Below are 25774 nucleotides of genomic sequence, written 5' to 3' on the forward strand. Positions count from 1 at the left end.
TTGGTCTCCAGCACTCCAGATCTCATCTTCTCAGAAAGCCTTTGCTGACCTCATGTCTATTTCTTCTCTGTATTTGGTGTACCTTGTAACATCATCATTGCAGTGCTTATTACACACTATCACATCAGCTCCTCACTGGACCTTGAATCACCCTGAAAAGGGATTTTGAATTCAAACTCTGTGGCACCTGTGCCTAGTCTGATGCCTGGCCCATATAGGCAATTAATAAATATTAATTGATGATGGACTGGCTGAAATATACAGAAGGAAGCAAAAGGAGCCTTGTAATGTCAAGAGAGGGAACATTTGACTTGATCATAGTAGAACTCAAATTCAAATTAAGTATTTATTATCCTCTTCTGTTTGGCCTTAGACCAGCCAGTGTCCTATGAAATCCAGCTTTAACAGATCACCTCCTCAAAGACCTGCAAACCCAAACAGAAATGCTACAAAGACAAACAGGGAAGATGTATAACTTAGACGGGAGCAACTTACCCATGGGATGTGTTGTGTAAACCAGACTCTAACTGCAGAGGGAAGTATGCCCTAAGGATTTGTCAGTGGAATTGGCCCAGTCTTTTAGCTGCTAAAAGGCTCCAAAGGTAGCTACAGGGTTTAAAGAGCCCTGAATGGCCAATAAACATCTTCTGTCTTTGTCTAGCCAGTACAGATTTCTCCTTTATTGGAAACAGCCCTCATTTTTCCTTAGGGAACTATCCTTTGCTCATTTGCATCCAATTAGGAGGATAGTATCAGTCAAGGACTCTGCCCTCTCCCAAATACAATGAATAGTTTTGCAGAGGGCTTGGGACTCAAGACAAGCTAGTCAATCAGTGGGCATCAGTTCTAGGAAGGAGAAACTCTTACTTTACTAGTTGTTAGGATGATAGAAGGTTAAGATTGGAGCTGCTGGAGATCAGTAGGATACCAGGCAGGTAGAGGTCCTGGGAATTAAGCCAATACTAAGAACTTCAGAGACAAAGGGTGGAAAGAGACAAGTTCTTGATATCATTAGAGATAGACTTGCTTGAATTTAGCACAATCATCAAATTTTTAATTAGTAAGCCAGTAAATCCATGTCTTTTTTTTGCTAATGCTAGTTTGAATTGGGTTCTTATTAGTTGAAACTGAAAGTTTCCTCCTCATCAGGAACAATCTTGTCCTTTCACTTAAATTTTCAGATGAAAGAGTAGAAGAGATAGAGTAGGAAACACTGTTTGGTCTACTCTATCTTTGAGCTCTGTACTTCAGACCAAAAAACCAAACCAAAGCAACTCCTTTATGTCATTTGTAAAGTGAATTTTATCCCTGGGAATGACAAAAGATATATGGGAGGTTTTATCTATCCTCAAGCAACTCATAGTTGAGCGGGAGAGACAGGCTCAGCACATATGAAAGCAAGGCAGTATCAAAGTTTAAGTCTAACTGGCCAGGCAAAGGTTCTGACCTCTGATGATCTTGGTGCTCACCCTTTGGAAGGCCTGGCAGCAGACTCATGCAGTTTACCAACATGATCAGCAGGAAGCTTCATCTGGGGTGACAAATGGTGACCCCTTCACCCTGATAATTAGGTTTTGTCAGCCTGGGACTTAATGGAAATTAATAAAATGGTATATTGCGGTGCTTTGCATGGCCTTGTTACCGGGAGCATAGTTCCTTGGCAGATTCCTCAGAGTTTCATCCTTTTCAGGATTGGACTGAATCATTCATTGGTTACACTGCTTAAGAAACAAATAGCAAAAACATGGAGGCATGGGAGATGGCTTTGTTTTTGGAGAGTTTTGCAATACAGTGAAAAAAGTTGAGGCTTGGTTCAACAGATAATACAGTGTTTTTTAGTTACCACTTATTGGGCATTTACAACATGCCAGACATGGTGCTAATCACTTTACAGGGAGTGTTTCATTTAATTCTCATAATAACCTTGTGAGGGATGCAATTCATCTTCCTTTTGCAGATATGTAAACTGTGGCTCAGAAAGATAAATTCACATGCCCAAAGTTCTGGAGCTAATGAGTGTAGGAGCCAGGATTTGAAATCAGTTCTGGAGCCTGAGTCCTGGCACCACTTACACTGCCTTTCCAGCAAGGGCAATGACCTAGTGACCTCAAGGACTGATGAAGAATGTCATCATACAGAGTAATGTGTGGTAAAGAGGCCCTGGATCCAGAAAGTCCAGTTCAGAATTTTCTTCTGTTATCCCAAACCAAAATAAAGAAAGCCTGGACAGTGTGATGATAAGAGGAGAGGCAAGGACGGATTTTGCAAAGGAACATTGCAGGATTTAGATACTGGATGAACAAAAAAGAGAAAGAACAATGAGTCAAAACATAACAGAGTTCACTTTAAACGCAGATATAAAATATCTGTGTCCAAAATAGTAGCTGTCAAGAGATTACTTGCAGTGTATTATGGGAATGCATTTAGTTTTCATGGCAGAAAGCTGTGTCAAGTAAAGAACTCTTCATATCTATTCATATTCATATTTATTGGAGGCTCATTCATCTATTTAGTGTATTTTTAAATTTTTTAAAAGATCATTCGCCACATTTGTGGGTGCATATATAAGAGGGGAAAAATCAATGTTGAATTTTACAAATTGATGCCTGTCTCTGCCCTCACTTTATCATTCCCATTAGGCAAATGACAAATAACATTATTGTGCAGAGTGGAGTTGTTTAGCAAGCTTTAGGAAAGTTCCAAGATGCTGGCCCTTTTGTTTTTTTAAACACAAGTTCTTTATGCCAGTGTTTCCTCAGTTTCATGTTCACATTAACCCACTCACACTGTGTTTATTATTTTTTAAGGTTCATGTTGAAATAGATGAATAGGAGATATTGCAGATGGGTTTCCCCAAGCCTGCAGGCTGTAGTGAGGATATAACAAGAAAATGTCCACTAAATACCAAGGAAGAAAATAGCAATCAGGCCGTGAAAGGCAGTAAACCTGTGGTTGGTGACCACAGAGACTGCTACAAAGCCTGACTTAACTTGGTTCATGGATTGGAGTGCTGGTCATCCCAACTCACCATCCTCAGTACTTCGCACATTGCACCCTCCTTATGATGCCATCAGCATTTAGTACGAAGCATGTCAGGCTCACCTTTACCTCTCTCCCTTAGAGCGATTTCAAACTGGAGAAGAAGCCCACTTAAAGTAGTAAAAGGACCCCTGCACTGGAGATCAAAAGACTGAGATGGGATTGTACCTGTGTGGACTTGGATGTGTCATTTCCCTGTGCTGGATCTCAGTTTCCTTATCTGTAAAATGAAAAGACGGGACAATGTGACTCAGTTCCTTGGAGCTCACAGTCTCATTTTACTCATACAGAACACATCTAACACATAAAATAAAAGAATATGGACTTGTTGGGGAAATAATGTAACAAACTTAACTTAAAGCACTACGTCAACGGGCGCCTGGGTGGCTCAGATGGTTGAGCGTCTGCCTTCGGCTCAGGTCATGATCCCAGGGTCCTGGGATCGAGTCCCACATCGGGCTCCCTGCTCAGCGGGGAGCCTGCTTCTCCCTCTGACCCTCTCCCCTCTCATGCTGTTTCTCTCTCGCTCGCTCTCTAGAAAATAAAAAAAATAAAAATCTTAAAAAAAAAAACACTACATCAGGGCGCCTGGGTGGCTCAGTTGGTTAAGCGACTGCCTTCGGCTCAGGTCATGATCCTGGAGTCCCGGGATCGAGTCCCACATCGGGCTCCCTGCTCGGCAGGGAGTCTGCTTCTCCCTCTGACCCTCCTCCCTCTCATGCTCTCTGTCTCTCATTCTCTCTCTCTCAAATAAATAAATAAAATCTTAAAAAAAAAAAACCACTACATCAAAAACTAATGATGTAATGTATGGTGATTAACATAACATAATAAAAAAAAGAAAATAAATAAATGTATAAATGGTGATATGAGATGATTTGGGATGACATGCAGATAAACATTTTAAATTTTAAGTTCCTCATCTCTCTTAATCTATATTAGAAAAGGTATGACTAGCACTTCAAACCTGTGACTACATTGTTATTGCTTACAATGATGATACATTTATTTAAGGCAAAAAATGAGTTGATTTAAAAGTGTTTTATGCTAAAGAACTTTACTGGCCTTTGTTTCTGGTTCCCTGGAGGTAACTTCTTAATCCTTGGAATCACCAAGTGATAGAAATGTTTTTGTTATTCACTGGGGGTTTTTCAGAGTTTATGCTACAAAATGGCTCACGGTGGACCCTTAGATAGTTTCAGGATAGGTGCCAGCCATGCTATAAAAACCAAAATCAACCATGTGATTCAAAGATCAGGACTCTAAGCCAAGAGACATCAACCCAACCTCTGGGGAGGTTATAGACTGGGTGCAGTCATGTGACCAGTGAGTCACTCATGGCTGTGCAGTAAAACCCCAATAAAAACTCGAGACACAATGGGGCACCTGGGTGGCTCAGTCGGTTAGGTGTCTGCCTTTGGCTCAGGTCATGATCAGGGTCCTGGGATTGAGCACCTTATTGAGTTCTCTGCTCAGCGGGAAGTCTGGTTCTCCCTCTTCTACTCCCCCTGCTTGTGCTTTCTCTCTCTGTCAAATAAATAAGTAAAATCTTAAAAAAAACACACACACACAAACAAACAACCTCAAGACATTGAGGTCTGGCTGAGTTTCCTGGTTGGTGATACACGGTAATGTGCATCCTGAGAACATGAAAATTTTGTGTTTGGGATTCTCCTAGATCTTGTCCTATTTGTCTCAGCATTTAGCTGGTCCTGACTGTATTCTTTATAGTAGAACTGTGATCATAAGTATAGAACTTTGCTGAGTTCTGTGAATCATCCTAGCAAATTATCAACTTGAAGAGGCAGTGGGGACCCCTGAATTTGTCTGGGAGCCCTGGAGCTGTGGCTGGTGTCTGAAGGAGAGCTGGTCTTGTGGAGGACTGTTTCTTTAACTTTTTTTTTTTTAAAGATTTTTTATTTATTTATTTGACAGAGAGAGACATAGCGAGAGCAGGAACACAAGCAGGGGGAGTGGGAGAGGGAGAAGCAGGCTTCCCGCTGAGCAGGGAGCCCGATGTGGGACTCGATCCCAGGACCCTGGGATCATGACCTGAGCCGAAGGCAGACACTTAACGACTGAGCCACCCAGGCGCCCTGTTTCTTTAACTTTTGAAGTTTGACCTAACTCTAGATAGTTAGTGTCAGAATTGCACTGCAAAGGGGCAATATTAAGTCAATAGCAATTTATTTAATAATAAAATGTACATTTGGGTATGGCCTAAATTCTGTACATGGTATAAAAATGACCAAAGTTTGGAACTCTAGTATAATGTTCTCTGCATTGACTCTAAAACCTGTTATGTCTCTCTCTCTTTTTTTCTTTAATAATTTACTACTCAGAAAAACCCTAAGAGGTTGATAACTACTAAAATTTCCATTTTACAGATTAAGAAACTGAGGCCTAGAGAGGTTAAATAAGGTCATGTGACAGGTAAGTGGCAGTGTTGGAATATGAATTTAGGCAATCTGTCTCTCAAAAATCTTGTTTTTAGTGTGTTCATCATCATACTAGTAAAATACCCACCTTGTGGGACACCTGGGTGGTGCAAATGGTTAAGTGTCCGACTCTTCGTTTTGGCTCAGGTCATGATCTTGGGGTCTTGAGACTGAGCTCTGCATCAGGCTCCACACTCAGCAGTGAGTCTGCTTGAAAAATTTTCTCTCTCTCTCTCTCTAAAATAAATAAATAAAACCTTTAAAAAAATACTCACCTTGTAGGATCACTATTAAGATTAAATGATATATTGCATATAAAGCTCATTGAAGAGCTTCTAACACATAATGCTCAGTAAATGTTAGCTTTTGTTATTCCTGTTATACTTAGATATATATTTCTCTATTTAACAATATCAGTCCTTAAAATAAATTAGGGGACATGTGATTTGGTCACACAATATAGCGTTGTCTAGAATCGATTGAAAGCCATATATATGCTTTGTTTTATATGGAAAAGAGGAATTTTCGTCTGTAAGGTACAGAAGGTGCAAGACTTGCATTGCAGACTTTCCCTGGCATAGAGCAATTTTCCAGGCAAGGAATATCATTAAGTCCAAAAGTAAAGTCAGCATGACAATGAACCTGGATTTTACAATTTTTTCAGCTAGTAGAAGACAAAGAGAGGAGAAATTTTAGCTAACATAGCAAAGTGTGCATTTTGAGATTCATTTAGGTGACTACAGTGCCTTAGTTAGAATGCCCTAGACTGGTAATTTATCTTTATTTGTCAGCTCCCTAGTGATGAGTTTTTATGAAGGGCAGAAAGTAAGTAGGAAGCAAAAATAACTGCTGGTTTTTGACTAGTGATTGTCTTCCAATTTTGGGGTGATACATCTCTAAAAGTCTTTTGTCAGAAGAAAGCCTAAATACTCCCCTAAAAGGTCAAATGTATAACTTAGAAGGAATTGGGAAACATATTAATAGTTCACGTATTTTCTTTCACATGAACATATGATGACATTGACAATATTGGCTGGGAAATAATACCTAGATATATCAATTTAAGAAAAAAAAAACACAATCTATTAGAATGAAAGGGCTTTTGACATAATGAAGGGAACATTTTAATAAGAGCACTTTTTCTGGCTTCAGTATTCAGTGAGTCAGTTATAAGCTCTAGGAGAGAAGTGACTCTGTGCGTTTCCATGGAGGGAAGAAGCTTTCTCTTTTACCCTGAAGGAAGAGCAAAAGAGAGAGATCCTATCTCCCTTGCAAATTCATTGACTCCATGGAAAAAGCGAAGAGTAAAGGAATCTGCTTTTACCACAGTAGGGGAAAATAAACAGATTCAACTCCAGAACCCAAAGGAAAGGGTAAATCGGTTGCTATTAGCCAGCTCTAGCCTAGATTGTCACTTTCCAGTGGACACAAATTACATGTATTTTTCTTGCTTTATGCCTAGGCCTGACCAGTTGGCCACTTAAATAATTCCACTGGGGCAGCTGTAACACTGATCAGTGTGTTGGAAATTCTGTTTTCTGACAAGTTTAGGAAGGGGCTACTCTATTTGAGTTAGTTAAATATTCTGATTAATAGAGGTTATCATATATATTATGGCAGATGGCAGTTGTGGTATTCATTCATTCATTCATCTGCCCAACAAATGATTATTGAAAACTTTCCATGTAGTAGGCACGATTTTAAATACTGTGGATACAAGATGCTTATGAAGATTATAAATGAGATGCTTGCTGTTTTGGAATTTACATTTTAGTGGGAGAAGACAACATGTGAAATCATAAATGAACACCATGATTTCAAATTGTGAAAAGTGCTTGAAGGAAGTGAACAGGGTACTGCAACTAGAAAATGACTGCAGGAAGGTAGGTTGATTTAGACTGGGTGGTCAGGGAAGGCTTTTCTGAAGAAGTGCCATCATAGCTGAGATCCAAATGATAAGAAAGAACCAACACTCTAAAGGATCTTCATTTGAGGGAACATCAAGTGCAAAGGTCCTGAGGTTGAAACAAGGTAGATGGGCTTAGTGAACAGAAAGATGAGTGTGGGGTAGGAGTGCTGTGAGAAAGGAAAGTAGGGTGGAGAGGTCAACATGGTAGGCAGGGGACAGATAAAGTACAACCTTAAAACCCTGAGGTTTAAAAAGTCTGGGATTTTATTTTGTATGTGATGAAATGCCATTGAAACAAAGGAATGACATGATGTGGTACCTATTTTATTTTTTAAAAGATTTTATTATTTATTTGTCACAGAGAGAAAGAGGGCACAAGCAGGGGGAGTGGCAGGCAGAGGGAGAAGCAGGCTCCCCACTGAGCAGGACCCTGGGATCATGACCTGAGCCAAAGGCAGACGCTTAATTGACTGAGCTGCCCAGGCGTCCCAATATGGTACCGATTTTAAAGCATATTTGTACAGTGGATATATGGGGAGAGTTGTTTAGAAGAGTAAGTCTATCAGTGCTTCTAAAAGTCCAAGAGAACTGGGGAGAAGAAATGCCAGTATGTATTAAACAGAAGAAATGGAACCTAGAGTCCGGCCTGGCTCTGTCACTCATTTGCTGTGCTTAGTCAAGACCCTTCTCTCTCTGGGCCTTGGTCACATCATCTGAGACGTAAAAAAAATCATCTTTAATACTAGATTCCCTTCCAAGTGCCCCTGCACACCAACATTGTATGGTTCAGTAGTTTGTGACCCTTTAAAAGGAGTAAAACTTCCAAGGTTGAAATCACAACTATAATCAACACCAAGCATAAATGATGGAAACCAACCAGGTGAAAGTAAATCCCAGGGCTGTCATCAATCCCCAGGGTCTGGTGTGTTATCTCTTTATTTGCATGAGCTCAGCACATATTAACCACTTTTTTGTTTGGTGGCTCTTTATCGCCTCCATTTTTTATGGTTATCTTTTGCATTTGCCACTTCTTGACACTCCTTGGTCCCAGCATTGCTCCTGACTGCACCAAGCCTGGGTAGTTTGAGGACCTCTAGCAAGAGAAAGCCTGTCTAACAATCTTTTCATTTCTGATTTCATTGGAATATAAACCATTTTGTTGAGTCTGGGTGTCAGCATTGGCACTTGGAAGTAGGACAAGTGGATATGAAGTGAACTGTGCTATTCTCAGTACCTCTGCAGTCTGGGATTGTGCAAATCCAGAGCAAACCAAGAGGCTTAACATTCCTGCCTAACCTCATGGCTTGGTCATACAGATATCAGGAGCCTAATTTAAATATAAGGTGGTACCCTGAAAGACATACATCACTGGACCTATTCCTCCCACCTCCACTCCCATAGAAAGGGATTTTTTCCCCCTTAAATTGACATTGTTATGGTTTAATTTATTGTAAATGCCCCATCTGGATTTATTATTTAAGTGTTTAACTTTGAAATGCCTGTATTCTCATATTCCTTTTTTAGCATGGAGTGATTGGGAAACTAAAACTGAAACTAAAGAAATATTGAGGTGTTTTAGAAAAGAGTGTGGATGAATACACCATACTGTTTATCAAGTATTATTTGAATATTTTTTGAATGATAGCACCTGATTTTTTTTAAAATTTTTTATTGTTATGTTAATACCCATACATTACATCATTAGTTTTAGATGTAGTGTTCCATGATTCATTGTTTGTGCATAACACCCAGTGCTCCATGCAGAACGTGCCCTCTTTAATACCCATCACCAGGCTAACCCATCCTCCCCTCCTTCCCCTCTAGAACCCTCAGTTTGTTTTCCAGAGTCCATCGTCTCTCATGGTTCATCTACCCCTCCGATTTTCCCCCCTTCATTCTTCCCCTCCTGCTATCTTCTTCTTTTTTTTTTTCTTAACATATATTGCATTATTTGTTTCATAGGTACAGATCTGAGATTCAACAGTCTTGCACAATTCACAGCACTTACCAGAGCACATACCCTCCCCAGTGTCTATCACCCAGTCAGCCCATCCCTCCCATCCCACCCCCCACTCCAGCAACCCTCAGTTTGTTTCCTGAGATTAAGAATTCCTCATATCAGTGAGGTCATATGATACATGTCTTTCTCTGATTAACTTATTTTGCTCAGCATAATACCCTCCAGTTCCATCCACGTCGTTGCAAATGGCAAGATCTCATTCCTTTTGATGGCTGCATAATATTCCATTGTATATACATACCACATCTTCTTTACCCATTCATCTGTCGATGGACATCTTGGCTCTTTCCACAGTTTGGCTCTTGTGGACATTGCTGCTATAAACATCGGGGTGCACGTACCCTTTCTGATCCCTATTTTTGTATCTTTGGGGTAAATACCCAGTAGTGCAATTGCTGGATCATAGGGTAGCTCTATTTTCAACTTTTTGAGGAACCTCCATACTGTTTTCCAGAGTGGCTGCACCAGCTTGCATTCCCACCAACAGTGTAGGAGGGTTCCCCTTTCTCCGCATCCCTGCCAACATCTGTCATTTCCTGACTTGTTAATTTTAGCCATTCTGACTGGTGATAGCACCTGATTTTATCACTAGCCTAGACTTTTAAGTAATTATCTCTGCTGGGTGTGTTAGTTTCAATTGCTGTGTGACAAGTTGCCACAAATTTAGCAGCTTAAAACAATACCATATTTATTCCATGTGTCAGAGGTGAGGAGTCCAAGTGGGCTCAGCTGAGCTCTCTGCTCAGGGTATCAGAACGCTGAAATCAGGGTGCTGGCTGGGCTGAGTTCCTATATGCAGGCTGTGGGGGATTATCTGCTTCCAAGCTAAACTTGTGAGGGATGAATTCTTGGAAGAATTCAGTTCCTGTGGTGGTAGCACTGAGATCCCTGATTCCTTGCTGGAATTCTAAGAGCTCTCAATTCCTAGAGGCAGCTTGCATTCCTTGCTCCATCTGCAAGATAGTAAGGATGCATGTGTTGAATCATTCTGTTGCTTTGAATCTCTCTGACTTCCTTTTGTGCAACCAGCCAGAGGAAGCTCTGAGGTGGTTTCATGTGATTAGGTCAGGGATACCCAGATAATCTCCCTATATTAAGGTTGACTATGTCATAAAATATAACCTAATCATGGAAGTAAAATCCACTGAATTTAGTCTTGGTGATTGTGCCGGTCATCTATTCCATGGGGTGGGAAATCTAGGGGTTTATCCTAGAATTTTGCCTACCACATTTGATTAACACAAATTTAGTTGGGATTTTTTTTTTTTTTTTTGAGTATGAGTTACCCAAAAGCAGGCTCGAATTTGGGTTCCAGCAGCTTATTTGGGAGGTGGTCCTGGTTAGCCCAGTGAAAAAACAGGGAAGTGAGACAGGGAAGAGAGGAAAGTCAGTTAAGGAGTTGGTTACTACTGTAAGCAACAAGGGCTCATCTGGGGACCCTCTAAGAGAGGGTAGCATATCCCTCAGAACTGTTCACTCCTACCTACCCCCATGGGTTGAAGGTTGCTGGGGGCAGGGAGGGGGCATTGATATTCCAGTGTTTCTGGTTTGTGCTATGTGAGGGCAGAAGGTGGTTCAGTGGCCAGAGAATGTTGTGGACTGAGACTCAGGACAATGCTGGGGTATAGGTTCACTGTGGGCAGTCACTAAGGGCGGCCTGGCAGCTCGGAACTTCACCTTTATCATCTTTTAGTTCCTCAATTTAGCCCAGGGAGTGGGAATTATTGTGCCATTTTACACATTAGGAAACTGAGGGTTAGGTTAGGTGGTTTGTCTAAAATTGCTCTACAAGTAGGTGGTCGGCTATATTTAACCTATGTTGTCCAACTCACTCATAGGCTACAAGGGAAGACAGAAGCCACAAGCCAGTCCCCTGCTTCTGGTGTTACTCAGTGTCTCTTTGAATCTACTTCTCAAACAACCAGGGAATAAATAAATGCTGATGAGATTTTGAATAAAGGTAATCAGAATGACAATAAATAATCCATGGAAGCAAAATGGAGAAGGTCCCCACTAATTCTCAAAGGAAAATACAGGGCTACTTCACATTTGTTTGCCTCCATTGTAGACTATTAGACCATACTTACTAATAAAATCTCACATGATGGATGTGCTTTAATTTTCTTGTTCAGGATGCCATTTGCTCCCCATCTACTTTTATGGTCCACAGAAGAGGCGTGATAGTGCTGTCATTTTGAGCTTGGGTTTTGGAGTCAGTCTTTCCTGAGTTTAAAGCTATGCTCTGCCTTTCTGTGTGATCTGAGATATACACTAAGTAGGGGGTGGGAGTTGGGGGGGTGGCTCTTCTGTCCTCTGTGCCTTCTTCAAAGAATATACTAAATCAGAAGGCATATTAAAAGTGTTTAGTATTATGAAGTTCTCTGTATTTAGTAGCTGTTGTTATTATTCTCATTGACAGATGAAAAACTAATGTTCAGAGAGAAGTGACTTGCCCAAGGCCATCTACAAGCTGTTGGTGGAATTAGGGTTAGAACCCAGATCTGGATGAAATCTGTCCTCTCCTTGCTGCAAAGATCAGAATTTTCCTTGCTCTTCTTCAAGATGCAGGATAACACCCAAGTGAATCATCTAGTACCTTCCGAGAGGTACTTTGGACATCCCAGGACAGCCAATCCTCAGCTCTAGGTACAGGGATCTATACCAAGGGAATGAAATGGATGCAGCATCTTCTTCCCTTGGAAAGTCTTTTCCATGGTCCCTCTAGGCATATGGCCCTCAGTGTACTATTCTAGAACTCAAAGAAAGACAGAGAAATGGTTTCCAGGAGGTGCTGGTAGGGAGCTGACCACCTCCTTGGTGGTCCTGAATATGTTTTAAGGCTGACTTCTCTGCATTGCAGTCACCACAGGCATTAGATCTGGTGGCAAATGCTGCCATTTATTTTTTGTGTGAAGAGTTACTTTTTTTAAATAAAGAATTACTTTTGAACAAAAAGCCATGGATATTTTTCCTTTTCTACCTTAATAGGCAAATTGGAATTCTAGATTTTTCTGTAACTAATTTCTGTTTAGCCTTTCCTCACAAACCTTTAATTTAATCAACATGTATTGAATGTCTACCATCCACCAGGCACTGTTCCAGGCCTTGGGAATACAGTAATTAGCAAAATATGCAGAGCTCCTGTCTTCATGGAGATTATATTGTAGTGGGGCATGGGGAAATTGGCCATTGACAAAACTAAGTAAATTATATAATATGTCCAGAAAATAAGATAGAGAAAGGAGGATAGAGAGCTCTGGAGGTGTATATGACAATGGTCAGGGAAAGATGATCTGAGGAGGTGATATGTGGACCAAGGGCTGGAGGGAATTATATAGAGAATCATGCAAATATAAAGATAGAATGAAGTGTTAGTTTAAAGCACATTTGGTATGTGATTTGAGGAATAGTAAGGAGGCCAGTGTGGCTGGGGCAGAATGAGGCAGAGAATTGTAGTAGATGAGGTTCTAGGGAAATAGCGAGGAGCCAGGGTATAGAGGGGCTGATGCGCCATTGTGAAGACTTCAGTTTTAACAGTGATGGCTCACTCAAGCTGCCCTCATAGTGTGTATGGCCTCATAGTTTTCTTCAAAAATATAAAACAGCATATCTAGAAGAAATGTGGAAATAATGGTGCTTAGATTTAATGATATTCAGATACCACAAAACAGGAGGTCCAAGTCTCAGTACTAAGAATTGGAAGAGATATATTTGGGATATTCCTCTGCTACCCCATTAATAATAGTGGGATCCAGCTAAACTTGTGTTTATTCTGGTCCTTTAAGTTTTAGGGGTTTTGTTTTGGTTTTGTTTTTGTTTTTTTCTTTCAAATGTTTTGTTTTTTTTAGCTAAAAATCATTCTCTAAAAGGGAAATTTCAGAAAGGAACATCAAATGTACTAGTACAATCTTAACCCTCTAGATCAATCCCTCACTTGGAAATTGGAGTTCAAATAATTAAAATCAATTGTTATGCTTTTTGCTACCACCATGGTAGCATATTCCTGTCAAAGAGCTCCTGTGGGCTCTAGAGTAAGTTTGCTAATGCGATGTGGCCCATCTATAGCTAAAGCATTTTCAGCAAAAAAAACCATAAAGCTCTAATTACACAGGTTGTTCTTTAAAAAATCCTTCATGGTGATTCTATTGAGCCACATTACAAGAAGCAAAATTACATTATTAAAATGATCATTTGTGTCTTTTTTTTTGTTCTCTTCTTGCTGCTGGGAAAAAAATTCTCATTTCAGATCTACTTAGGATTTATTGCTTCTAAGAATTTTCTCTAAAATAGAGGGTGGCAGGAGAGCTACAAGACTCTTTGCAAGTAATAATGGAGCAGCTTACTGTGCTAACCAATAAACAAATATTAGATAAGTGCACTTGAAAAAATATATTGGAACAGTGGTATAACTGTCATGAACTGCATCAGAATCATCTACAGATTGCTGTGCCCCACCCTCTGAGTTTCTGAATCAGTAGTAGGCCTACAGATTCACATTTTTCACAAGTTCCCAGGTGGTAATGATGATGCTGGTTTGGGGACCCATTTTAGGAAACACTGTGCTGGGACCATGTATGCAATGCTGCCTTAGCTCCTGGATTTTATTCCAATGGTTAGTATTGATTCCCATCTGAGTGAGTCTACATAATAGAGATTTAAGAATTTAGCTTTAATGTCTACTCAATCTAACAAGTGTCTAAGACATTAAGTACAGCAAGGCTTCAGAATTAATTTGAATGAGGTTCAAGTCTTTGAGAAGAACATGATCAATTTTAGAGTGTTTCTTGACCAGTTTTGGATCTACTAAAGCCAATTATTTCAAAACCCATTCTCTGTATCAACTAATTAATTTTTTGCTTTATACACCTTCGGGATGCACCATAGTTTCACTTATTCTGTTTTCCCACCCAAAATACTTCCCACGTTGATCTCTGTCTAAAGAAACCTGACTCAAGACCTCAGTCAAATCCCAACTCTTTTATGAAACCTCCCATAATGCAGTTTCTCCTTCTTCTGAGAACCTATAGCTTTTATCACTCAGGCAATTAATATGGAATGACCCAGCCACCTGTTTTTGCTGTGTATTACAAGATTAACCTTGTATGGTTATCTGAATTTTTGCAGGAATATGTTTGACCTCCTCAACAGAGTGTAAGCAGAGATTGTGAGCAGAGATTAAGGCTACCACGCAGTTGATGCTTAATATGTATTTATTTGAGTTTGACTGAAGGCACAAATTCTACCAAACTGTGTACTATCTAAAATATAAGAAAAATAATTAATGTGAACTGAACACTTACTCTGTAGAATTTGTATCATCTCCTTGATTCTCTATAATAACTGTGTGATGTTGATACAGTTATTATCCTTGTTATACCAGTGAGAAAACAAAGACTTAATGCAGTAAAGTGCCTTGCAAAAGGTCACACATCCAAAAAGGATAGAGGTAAGATTGGAAGCCAGTCAGACCCCAGAGCCTGCACCTTATCCTTTGCAGTATTACTGAACCATGATCCTTTTCCTACCCTCATTCTCGGAAGCTCATACCTTCAACTCTGTGGAGTACACAGTATGAAGCTAGTTTCTCTTCCCTCTGCCCCAAACTCATTTGAAACCACAGAAACCACAAGAAAAATGGAGTCTGGCCACCTCCAATCTATGGATCCCAGAACTCTCCTTCTGTAATGATTCACCATCAAGGGCTCTAGAAGCCACAGCAGCAATAAAGGAGTCTTGTATCGATCTACTTTGAAATTATAGAGGAAAATAAATTACCCTGAGCTTTTTTATTGGCATCGAGTGCTAGGTCCAGACAGAGTATAGAAAAAAAAATAGCTTTTAAGGTTTAATTCAAAAGTCCCTTGCAAACTATGGATGCAGAAAACTGAATCATCTTATATTAGGGGATAGAGAGATAATGATAATAAATGCCTTTTTGAAAGTTTTGGTTTCCAAGCATAAGCCCTCCCCTAATAGTTCATCAGAGTTGATTAGAAGCCCTAAAAATCTCATTATGGCCCAAAGCTGCTAACTCCTCGTTTCCCTTCTATAGAAAATTTCATCTGATAATATCCAAATAATAGCCATTGATTGAATAAGATCTATTCTATGTGATTATACTATGTACATATTAATAATTAGTGCTGGATAATCATTTTACTATCTATTATTTAAGTAATGTATGAATCCAGCATTGTTTTAGGCATTCAAAGAATACATATATATACAGAAGAAGAAAGAGTCTTCCTTCAACATCCGTCTCCCACTTGCTTCAGTCCACCCCTGTTCTCAGCTGTAGCCACAGCCAATAGAGGAGTAGACATCCTTTATTCCCCTTGCTGCACCTACATATATGCATATGTGCATGTAAAGAAACAAATATACTTTTTTTCCGTAAATAGGATCATACTATAAAATTTATTCTATGACCCTTTTTTTCACTTAAAATGTTGAGATGTTTCCATTTTAATTTGACACAGTGTCTCTTTTTCATCCTTTTTAAAGATTTTAAAGTTAGTTTTAAATACTCTGGTGCTATCCCATATTTGATTTAACATTGTTTTTATATATATCTGAGATATTGGGGGGTTTTTTGAGTACAGTTGACACACAATGTTACATTAGTTTCAGGTGTATAACTTAGTGATTTGACAAGTTTATGCGTTATGCTATGTTCATCATAAGTATAGCTACTATGTGTCCCATTATATCGCTATTACAATCATTAACTCTATTCCTTATGCTCTGCTTTTTATTCCCATGACTTAGTCTTTCCATAACTGGAGGCCTGTATCTCTCTCTCCCTTTCACTCATTTAAACCTCCCCTCTGGCAACCATCAGTTCTCTGTATTTATAGATCTGATTCTGCTTTTTTGTTTCTTTATTCATTTTTTTTAGATTCTATTTATGAGTGGAATCATATGGTATTTGTCTTCCTCAGTCTGAGTTATTTCACTTAGTATAATACCCGCTAGATCCATCCATATTGTCACAATCTCATCCTTTTTTGTGGCTGCGTGATATTCCATTGCGTGTGTGTGTGTGTGTGTGTGCGCGTACCAAAATTTCCTTATCCATTTGTCTATTGATGGACACTTAGGTTGCTTCTATGTCTTGGCTATTGTAAATAATGCTGCAATAAACATAGGGGAGCATGTATCTTTTTGAGTTAGTGTTTTCATTCCTCCTGGGTAAATACCCAATAATGGAATTATTGGATCATATAGTACTTCTATTTTTAATTTCTTGAGGAAACCCCATACTGTTTTCCAGAGTGGCTGCACCAATTTACATTCCCACCAACAGCCCACAAGGGTTCCTTTTCCTTCACATCCTTACCAACATGTCTTCTTGATTTTAGCCATTCTAAGAGGTGTGAGGTGATAGCTCATTGTGGTTTTGATTTGCATTTCCCTGATGATGAGTGATGTTGAGCATCTTTTCATGTGTCTGTTGGCCATCTATATCTGGGATGTTGTTTTTATTCAAGTATGGTGAAGTTAACAGATCAGGAGACAGTTGCTGTTGAAAAGATTGTCTGTTACTCAACGGTTCCCAAGAGGAAGGAACATGCTATTCCATACAGGACCACATGGGGGAAATACCAGGGTTGGTCAGGAGCCACAGTGAGGGAAAAAATCATAGTCTTTATTGTGGTTTTTGTGGGAAGGAATGGATGAGGTGAGGCAAGCGAACTAAGCAAATTTAGGATTGGATAGTTGGAATAATTTCAGCAGACTCTGGGATATAAGGGTGGTCCCTAACTGTTTGGTGCCTGGTCCTGGAGTGATTTAAGGCAAAAAGAATGTTGGCTTGGTGTGTGAAAGTTAAATAAAGCAGATGATTAGGGGTATGGGTTCTGGATTGGTTGGTTTGCACATGAGAGGCAAGCTTGCAGGAAAGTTGTAGTCTCCAAAATTTAGCTAGCCCTTGGAAAAGTGGTCTCTCCCTGGTTCCACAAGGCCCCAAGATGTTAAAGCATCATAAAACAGAGAAAAAAAAAAAAAACATGATTAATGCAAACAGTTCTCCATTTGCTGAACATTTTGCTTTTTCTAGTCTGTTATTGTTGTTCTTATTCTGCCGACCTCACAAAGTGTGAAGATCAAACAAGACATGGATGTGCAAAAAGACCATCAGTTGAAAAGTGATGCGCACATGGAGGGATGCTAATATCATCTATAGTACCCATTTTTGAATATGCCATAGCTATAATGTTTTATATATTATCATATATTATGTGTCTTTTCCTATATAGTTATTAAGATGTAAATGAAAGCTCATATTTAAGTCAGTGTTAGACAGGGTTGTGAAGAAACACAGCTTACATCCATTTTGTATAGTCCGCATAGTGATGTTGTCTACTAGCTCTTATCCCCATTTTACAGATGAACACTTATAGGCTATAAAAAAATAATGTGTCTAAAATCTCTCAGTTCCTAAGACAAACAGCCAGCTATTGTTTTAAACTTAGCTTTCTCTAGCCCTAAAATTCTTACTATGCATTTCTGACCCTATCTGGTTCCAATACTTTGCCTCTTCTTTCTCTCACATTAGCTGCTAATTGATCACCATCTATAAGGCAGCCCTGCCTTTGGCCCCTGAGCTTGAAAACTGAAATAACACCATAGTAACCTGCCTGACAGAAGTCTTTATGAGATTTCATAATGTCCCTGCCAAAGGCTGAGGTCACCCTGAACCCTGGTCTGTCCCAGGGATCCTACGCCTGCCCAGAGAGTCTCCAGATGCAGACTGTCTCCTGGATTCCCTTTGGTGATTCCAGCCAAGATTTCTCCACTGCCCCCAGAACCTCAGGTGCCTGCTGCTTGCTTATTCCATGACCCATTTTATGCTAAGTCCTTTAAATAGTCTGCAGTGCCTGCCAGGCTGGGTTTTTCCTCAGCATCTACAGTAGCTCTGTGTCCCATTGTCACTCCAATTCCAGGACCAGCTCTTGTAGCCAATCAGGCGGTGCTCAGTTGTGCCTCTAGTTGGGATCCTTTTAGTGCTCTTTCCCCTCAGTTGCCCTCTACCTCAGAGATTAGATAAAGCCCCTTGCTTTTAATTCTTGTTTTATTTATTTATTTTTATAAAGACTTTTATATTTATTTAGAGAGAGAGCAGGGGTTGGAGGGGGGAGTGGGGAGGAGAAGCAGAGGGAGATGGAGAAAGAGAAACCTCAAGCAGACTTCCAGCTAAGGATGGAGCCCAACATGGGGCTCTATCTCACAACCCTGAGATCATGATCTGAGCCAAAACCAAAGTCATCACTTAACCAACTGCACCATCCAGTCTCCCCAATACTCGTTTTAAAATATCACTTACCTTATCCTACTCTCTCTGGAGTCCTTTTGTCTTCAGTGATATTGGGAAAATCACAATTATGATATTGATAGCCACCAGTTACTGATCACCGACTATGATTTAGTGAATAGATAAGGCACTTTACATGTAGTATCTCATTTGATCTTGCAAGTTTTTCAGGTGAGTGATATTAGCTCCATTTCTAGTAGGAAGGCACTGTGCCTAGAGAGGTCATCCAGTCTGTGCAAAGTCACAGAGCTAGCCAGGGAAAGATGATAACTGCTATTTATCTTTTACTGACTCTAAAGACCTTATTCGTCCCATTATTCTCTGCCTCTTTAGGTTCACTAAGTTCTGGTCATCATGGGCTGATATGTCAGCATTTAACCCATCTGAGTTAAGTTGGATGATGGGGATAGGATAATTGCAACAACTAAAGCTAGCCTGTCAGGATCTGTACTCTCAGGGCAAGTAAACTTCAGTGCATCTTTCAAATCTTCATTCCTACTCTCACTTACAAGATGAACTCTGTCCATCCTGTGAATTAATTCTACATTTGGGCTATATAGAATGTCAAAGAATGTTGCATGTGTAAAGCAGCTGGGGGTCCTCATCAGCACAAGAGAAAAGAGAAGAAGCAGAATTAAGGTAAAAAGGCAGTAAAGTGGATGTCACACAAATTGAATCCTAATCTTACCTCAGTCTCCAACTCATATTTGAAATGTGGAGATTAGCGAGGGAGGGCATCTCTTGCTGTAAATGCTATTGAGTGGGTAGTACTGCCTGGAATATGATCCTAGAAAGGATGTTCAGGCCATATCTGGGCTTAGTGGTGAATTTCTGGGTACAGGTGGTGTGAGAGGGGCATAAGTACCAGGGATTTCCTTTTTTGAAAACTAAAATTTGAGCCCTAACATTCAGAAACTAGCATTCTTCACTTCATCTCTTTGTGACCCTCACATAGGAGATTCCAGGACATGTCCCAGTTGAGAAACAGTACGAGTTTCTTGTATGCTGACCTCTTCCATGTCTCCAAGAAAATGACATACAGGTTAGCTGCTTAGAGCAGTGCTGAATACTGCTAAGATATCTGTTTAATATATATTAAAAGAGGAATTTTGCTTGAAAACCTAAAGACTTGACCTCCTTAAATTCTTAAGGCACAATCCATATTTTAATTTTCTTTGTCCTCAATCATGTCAGCACCATAGTAAGCATACACTACATAGACTAGGAAGAAAATCATGTCCTTAATGGGAGATCCAAAAGCAGTGGAGGTGTTGAGGGTTATTTTTCCCCTGTTGTCAATGTTAGCTGGAAGCTGAAGCCCATTTTGTGACCCTAGAAAGTTTTTGCCTAGTCTTCCCTCTCCTTTTAGCCTTGTTTTTCTCCCAGCATGCATTTGCCCTTTGCCCAAACCCCTTTCCATTTTATGCAGATTCTTTCTGCTACAGGGAGGCAGTTTGCCCTCCATGACCTTGCATGACATAAGAAGCCCATGATATGGCAAAGCACAGGGGAGTTGTTATGCTCTAATTGGCTTGGGCACTGACCCTCTGTGACAGTGATACAGCAGAAGCCAAATAGGGAAGCCAAACTGTAAGTTATAAAGCCCTTGGTAATCTTCCATCTAAATCTGTGCCTTTTTTCAGACATGTGTTACTCTTCATTCTAGTCCCTTGCTCTGGGTTTTGCATCTGTAAATTTGTAGGCAAATGTTCCTTTCACGATAAGGAAACCACAAGTTAGCCCTAGCACCCTTCGTGACACTAGGTTGGCAATTCTATTTTGGCCTTGTCCAAGACTCATTCCCCTATTGCTGTCACCGATGGTTATTTACTCTTTCCCTAACCAACCAGTGTGCTTGGGACATTGAACCAGATGGAATCACATTCCACATGGAATCATATTTAGTAGCAGCAACAGTAAGAGTTAACACCAAAGAACAGTTCTCTGTTGGACCCATCATAAGTAATATGGAGGCTCTCACAGGTGATAAATGGGTCTAGGCTTTGGGACAATATCTGCGCATAAGCTGCTCTTTTATCTCAGGACCAGGGTCACAACATTGTAACACTTTCTGTCCTTAAGCTCTTTACAAAACTCCTTGCACTTCTATGTTGAGCTTTTTCATTGTCTCTCTTTTCTCCCTTTTGTCCCAATTTTTATTGTCAGATGTGATTTCTAGGAGGCTCTGATTATGCCTGCAAATTATTGGAAACATTGTCCTCTGTGTTCTTTCTATATATATTCTGAGGTTCTCTACTGTGATCCATTTTACAGTTTCTTTTACACATTTTTCTTTCTTTGTTGTCCCCCACTCATCAACTTAAAAATTGTCCCCTCTGTTCACTTCTTGCTATTCAGGGTTGGGGGTGACCTGAGAAAGAGCCTGCAGTGGAGTCCAGAGCTGTCCTTCATGTCCTCTTTGGCTGCTCAGTCTCCTTCTCACACATGTTTCCTCATCTGTTAAATGAGAGGGTTGACCTATATAATCTCTAATTATCTAATAATCTCTTCATAACATACTGTGATTCTAGTCAATTCATAAGTAATCATACCTGAAATTTATTGAATGCTTAATGAGTGCTGGTCATTGAGCTCAGTACTTTTATTGTATGCAAATGAGATACATACAAACTGCACAACATCTCTAGATGATAATAATAATAATGGCAATAATAGCAGATATTTAAGGAATGTGTCCTATGTGTCAGGCACTGTATTAAGCTCTTTTTGTATATTATTTCATTAAACACCCACAATAATAATTTATGGGTTTTGTTATCATGACTGCTTTACAGATAAAGAAACAGAAACTCAGAAAGATTTAAATAGCTCATCAAAGATAATGCTGGCAGAAAGTGGGGTATGGGGATTTGAATTCCAGGCTGTTTTACTCCAGAAACCAAGATCTTTTCTGGGTTAAATGATTCTAGTAGTTATTTTCATAACGAGTGCAAGGTTGGCCTTTGATTACCACTGCTAAATATATTTCAGGAGCATGAAGCAAAGGGATCCTGAAAATATTATTAATTTGGCAAGGGAAAGAATAAGGCACAGAAAAATAAGGCAGTTGTGGAAAGAGCTAGCAGGAGAAGAAACTCAGTTCTACACAAAGAAAAAGCAAACCCAGAAGGAGGCCTTCCAAAAGCTTATGGAGACAAGGAAGGAATAATTGAAATTAAGAAGATTATAAACCCTGTGGGCACTAGTGACCCTGAGCCACTCAGCAGGGACCCACGAGGACTGACATTTCAATGGTCCATGAAATCAAAAGACAATTAATGAGTTTAGCCAGTCCTGTGCCTTGGGAGGAGGTAATACAGTTCAAAGTTAGTTCACCACGAGATACAATATAATTAGAACACTTCAGAATCAAATTTTTGATTCAAGAAAAAAAAAAACCCTCTCAAAATAAAATATTGAATCAGGTATGGAAATAAGAGAGGCAATTAAGTTAATTCAATGAACTTTTGAATGCCAACCATTCCTGAGTTGTTTAGAAGCCCATGTTGTCAGCTGAGGAATATGGATTTAATCCCTTCACTCACTATCTATATTTAACAAATTCTTAATGTGTCACATCTGTTACCTTGATATTTCCAACTTGGGAGATGCATACAACAGGTGAATCACTGTAGGATTTTTGCAGTGGGGGGCTAGGAAAGTAGACAAGATGCTTTTAAACTTAAGATGCATAAAAATCACAGAAAACAATAGTTGAAAAATGCAATTTTTCTTAATTTTATAGAATGAGGACACCTTTAAAGTTACCTCTCATACTACAGACAGACCATCTACTGAAAATAGGAGCATGTCCCCATCTTTTGCCACAAGCAATACCCCTTTATAAAGGTTATGTGTTAGTGGCCTGGAGGTTATGTGACTGTTTTCAGTGGGATATTCTAATAGCAACAGCTAACCTTACTACATCTCTCCCTGAAGGTATCATATCCCTTCAATTGCTTGTTTAATGCCTTTACTTTGAAGATATCCTCAGGGGAGAGAGATAAGAAAAGCACTAGTAAATGTGTATATTAATTGTGAATTGGATCCCAAAGTATAGTATAAGGGTTAAAAGACCAAAACATGGGGTGCCTGGGTGGCTCAGTCAGTTAAGCATCTGCCTTTGGCTCAGGTCATGATCCTGGGGCCCTAAGATTGAGCCCTGTGTCAGGCTCCCTGCTCAGCAGGGAGTCTGTTTGTCCCTCTCCCTCTGCCACTCCTCCCCCTATTCATGCTTTCTCATTTGCTCTCTCTCTCTCAAATAAAGAAAGTCTTTAAAAAAAGACTTAAAAAAATCTTTAAAAAATATTAAAAATAACTACAGCTACAATAATTTGTTAATGGAAATATATATGAAAAATATATGCTATGACAATAAGACATAAAATGTGTGTATGTTGAGTGGGTAAAAGCATAGTTTTTGCAATCAAAGCTAAGTTGTTATCAGCTTAACATGGAATGTTATAACTGTAAGATATTTTGTGTAGCCTCATGGTAACCAGAAAGCAATAATGTATAGTAGATACACAGAAGATTAAAAGAAAAGAATCAAAGTATACCATTATGGAAAATCATCAAATCACAAAAGAAGACCCAAGAGAGGAAGAAAGGAGCAAAAGAACTACAAAACAGCCAGAAAACAATTAACAAGAGGTCACTAGTAAATCTTTACATTTAAAAAATTACTTTAAATGTAAATAGATTAAATTCTCCAATGAAAAGACATAGAATGGCTGAATTAAAAAAAAAAAAAAGACCCAACTGTATGCAGCCTACCGGAGACTCACTTTAGGTTTAAGGGCACACATAGGCTGAAAGTGAAAGGATGGAAAAAGATATCCCATGCAACTAGAACCCAAAAGAGAGTAGGTAGGGGTAGCTATGTTTATATCAGACAAAATAAACTTTAAGTCCAAAACTGTAACAAGAGACAAAGATAATCATTAATATAGTGATAAAGGCATCAATTAATCAAAAGGATATAGCAATTATAAATATGTATGCACCCAACATTGGAACACCTGAATATATTAAGCAAATGTTAATAGATCTGAAAGGGGAACTAGCAATGCAAAAATAATAGGGGTCTTCAGTACCCCCACTTTCAACAATAGGTAGATTATTCAGATAGAAATTCAAGAATGAAATAATGGACTTGAACTATACTTAGACAAATGGAAAGAAAATAGAAGGAAAGAAATAACAAAGGTCAGAGAGCAGCAATAAATGAAATAGGCACTAGAAAAACAATAAAAAAGATCAACAAAATTAAGAGCTAGATTTTTGGAAGGATAAACAAAATTGACAAATCTTTAGCTAGACTAAGAAAAAAAGAAGACAAATTAAATCAGAGATGAAAAAGGAGACATTGCAACTGAGGGTGGAGAAATATAAAAGATTATAACAAAATGAGGATAAAAATCATATGATCTTCTCAATAAGATTCAGAAAAAACATTTGACAATATGCAACATCCTTTCATGATAAAAGATCTAAACAAGGAGAAAAGAAATGTACCTCAACATAATAAAAGTTATATATGACAAGTAGCTAACATACTCAATAGTGAGAACTTGAAAGCCTCTGTTAGGATTTCTATCCAACATAGTATTGCAAATCATTATCAGGGCAATTAGATAAGAAAAAAGAAAAGAAAGAAGAGGTATCTAAATTGGAAAGGAAGAAATAAAATTGTGTCTGTAGATGCCGTGATATTATATGTAGAAAACTCCAAAGACTCCACCAAAAACCGTTAGAACTAATAAAAAAATTCAGTAAATTTGCACTGTACAAAATACATACAAAAATCAGTTACATTTCTATATACTAACAACAGCTAATCTGAAGGAGAAATTAAGAAATCAATCTCTCTAACAAGAGGATATAACATCTGTAAATATTTATGCATCCAACATAGAAGCACCAAAATTATTAAAACAAATATTGACAGATGTAGAGGGAGAAATAGACAGCAGTATAATAATAGTAGGGGACTTTAGTATCCCACTTACACCAATAGATAGATCACCCACACAGAAAATCAATAAAAAATATTGCCCTTAAATGACACATTAGACTAGGTGGACCTAACAGATATTTAGAGAACATTTCATCCAAAGGCAACAGAATACACATTCTTCTCAACAGCATGTGGAACATTTTCTAAGATAGATTATATATTGGGCCACAAAACAAATCTTAATAAATTTAAGAGGATTGAAATTATATGAAACATCTTTTTCTAATCACAATGACACTAGAAATTAATTACATGAAGAAAACTGGACAACTAAAAAATACATGGAGATTAAACAACATGCTACTGAATAGCCAATGGGTCAAAGAAGAAATCAAGAGAGAGAATTAAAAAAAACCCTTGAGACAAATTAAAATGGAAATAGATCAATCAAAATTCATGGGATATAGTGAGAGCAGTTCTAAGAGAGAAGTTCATAACAATAAATGCCTATCTCAAGGAACAAGAGGTCTCAAATAAGCAACCTAAGTATATACCTCAAGGAAGAAGTAATAGAGCGACAAATAAAGCCCAAAGTTAGTAGAAGGAAAGAAAGATTAGAGAATAAATAAGTGAAATAGAGACTAAAAAAAAAATAGGAAAGATCGATGAAACTAGGAGATGGTTCCTTGAAAAGATAAAATTGACAAACATTTAGCTAGACTCACCAAGGGTAAAAAAGGACTCAAATAAATAAAATCAGAAATGAAAGAGATGTTACAACTGATACCACAGAAATACAAAGAATCATAAGAGATTCTTATAAACAATTATATACCAACAAATTGGACAAATTAGAAGAAATGGATAAATTCCAGGAATCGTGCAATTGACCAAGACTGAATCATGATAAAATAGAAAATCTGACAGACCGATTGATTACTAGTAAGGAAATTGAATCAGTAATCAAAAACCTCCCAGTGAACAAAAGCCAGGATCAGATAGCTTTACTGGTGAATTTCACCAAACATTTAAAGAAGAATTAATACTAACCCTTCTCAAATTCTTCAAAAAGAAGAGGAGGGAACTCTTTCAAACT

This window comes from Mirounga leonina, unplaced genomic scaffold (genome assembly GCF_011800145.1).
Source record: "Mirounga leonina isolate KUSES-001 unplaced genomic scaffold, KU_Mleo_1.0 Mir_94, whole genome shotgun sequence".
Classification (NCBI taxonomy): domain Eukaryota; kingdom Metazoa; phylum Chordata; class Mammalia; order Carnivora; family Phocidae; genus Mirounga; species Mirounga leonina.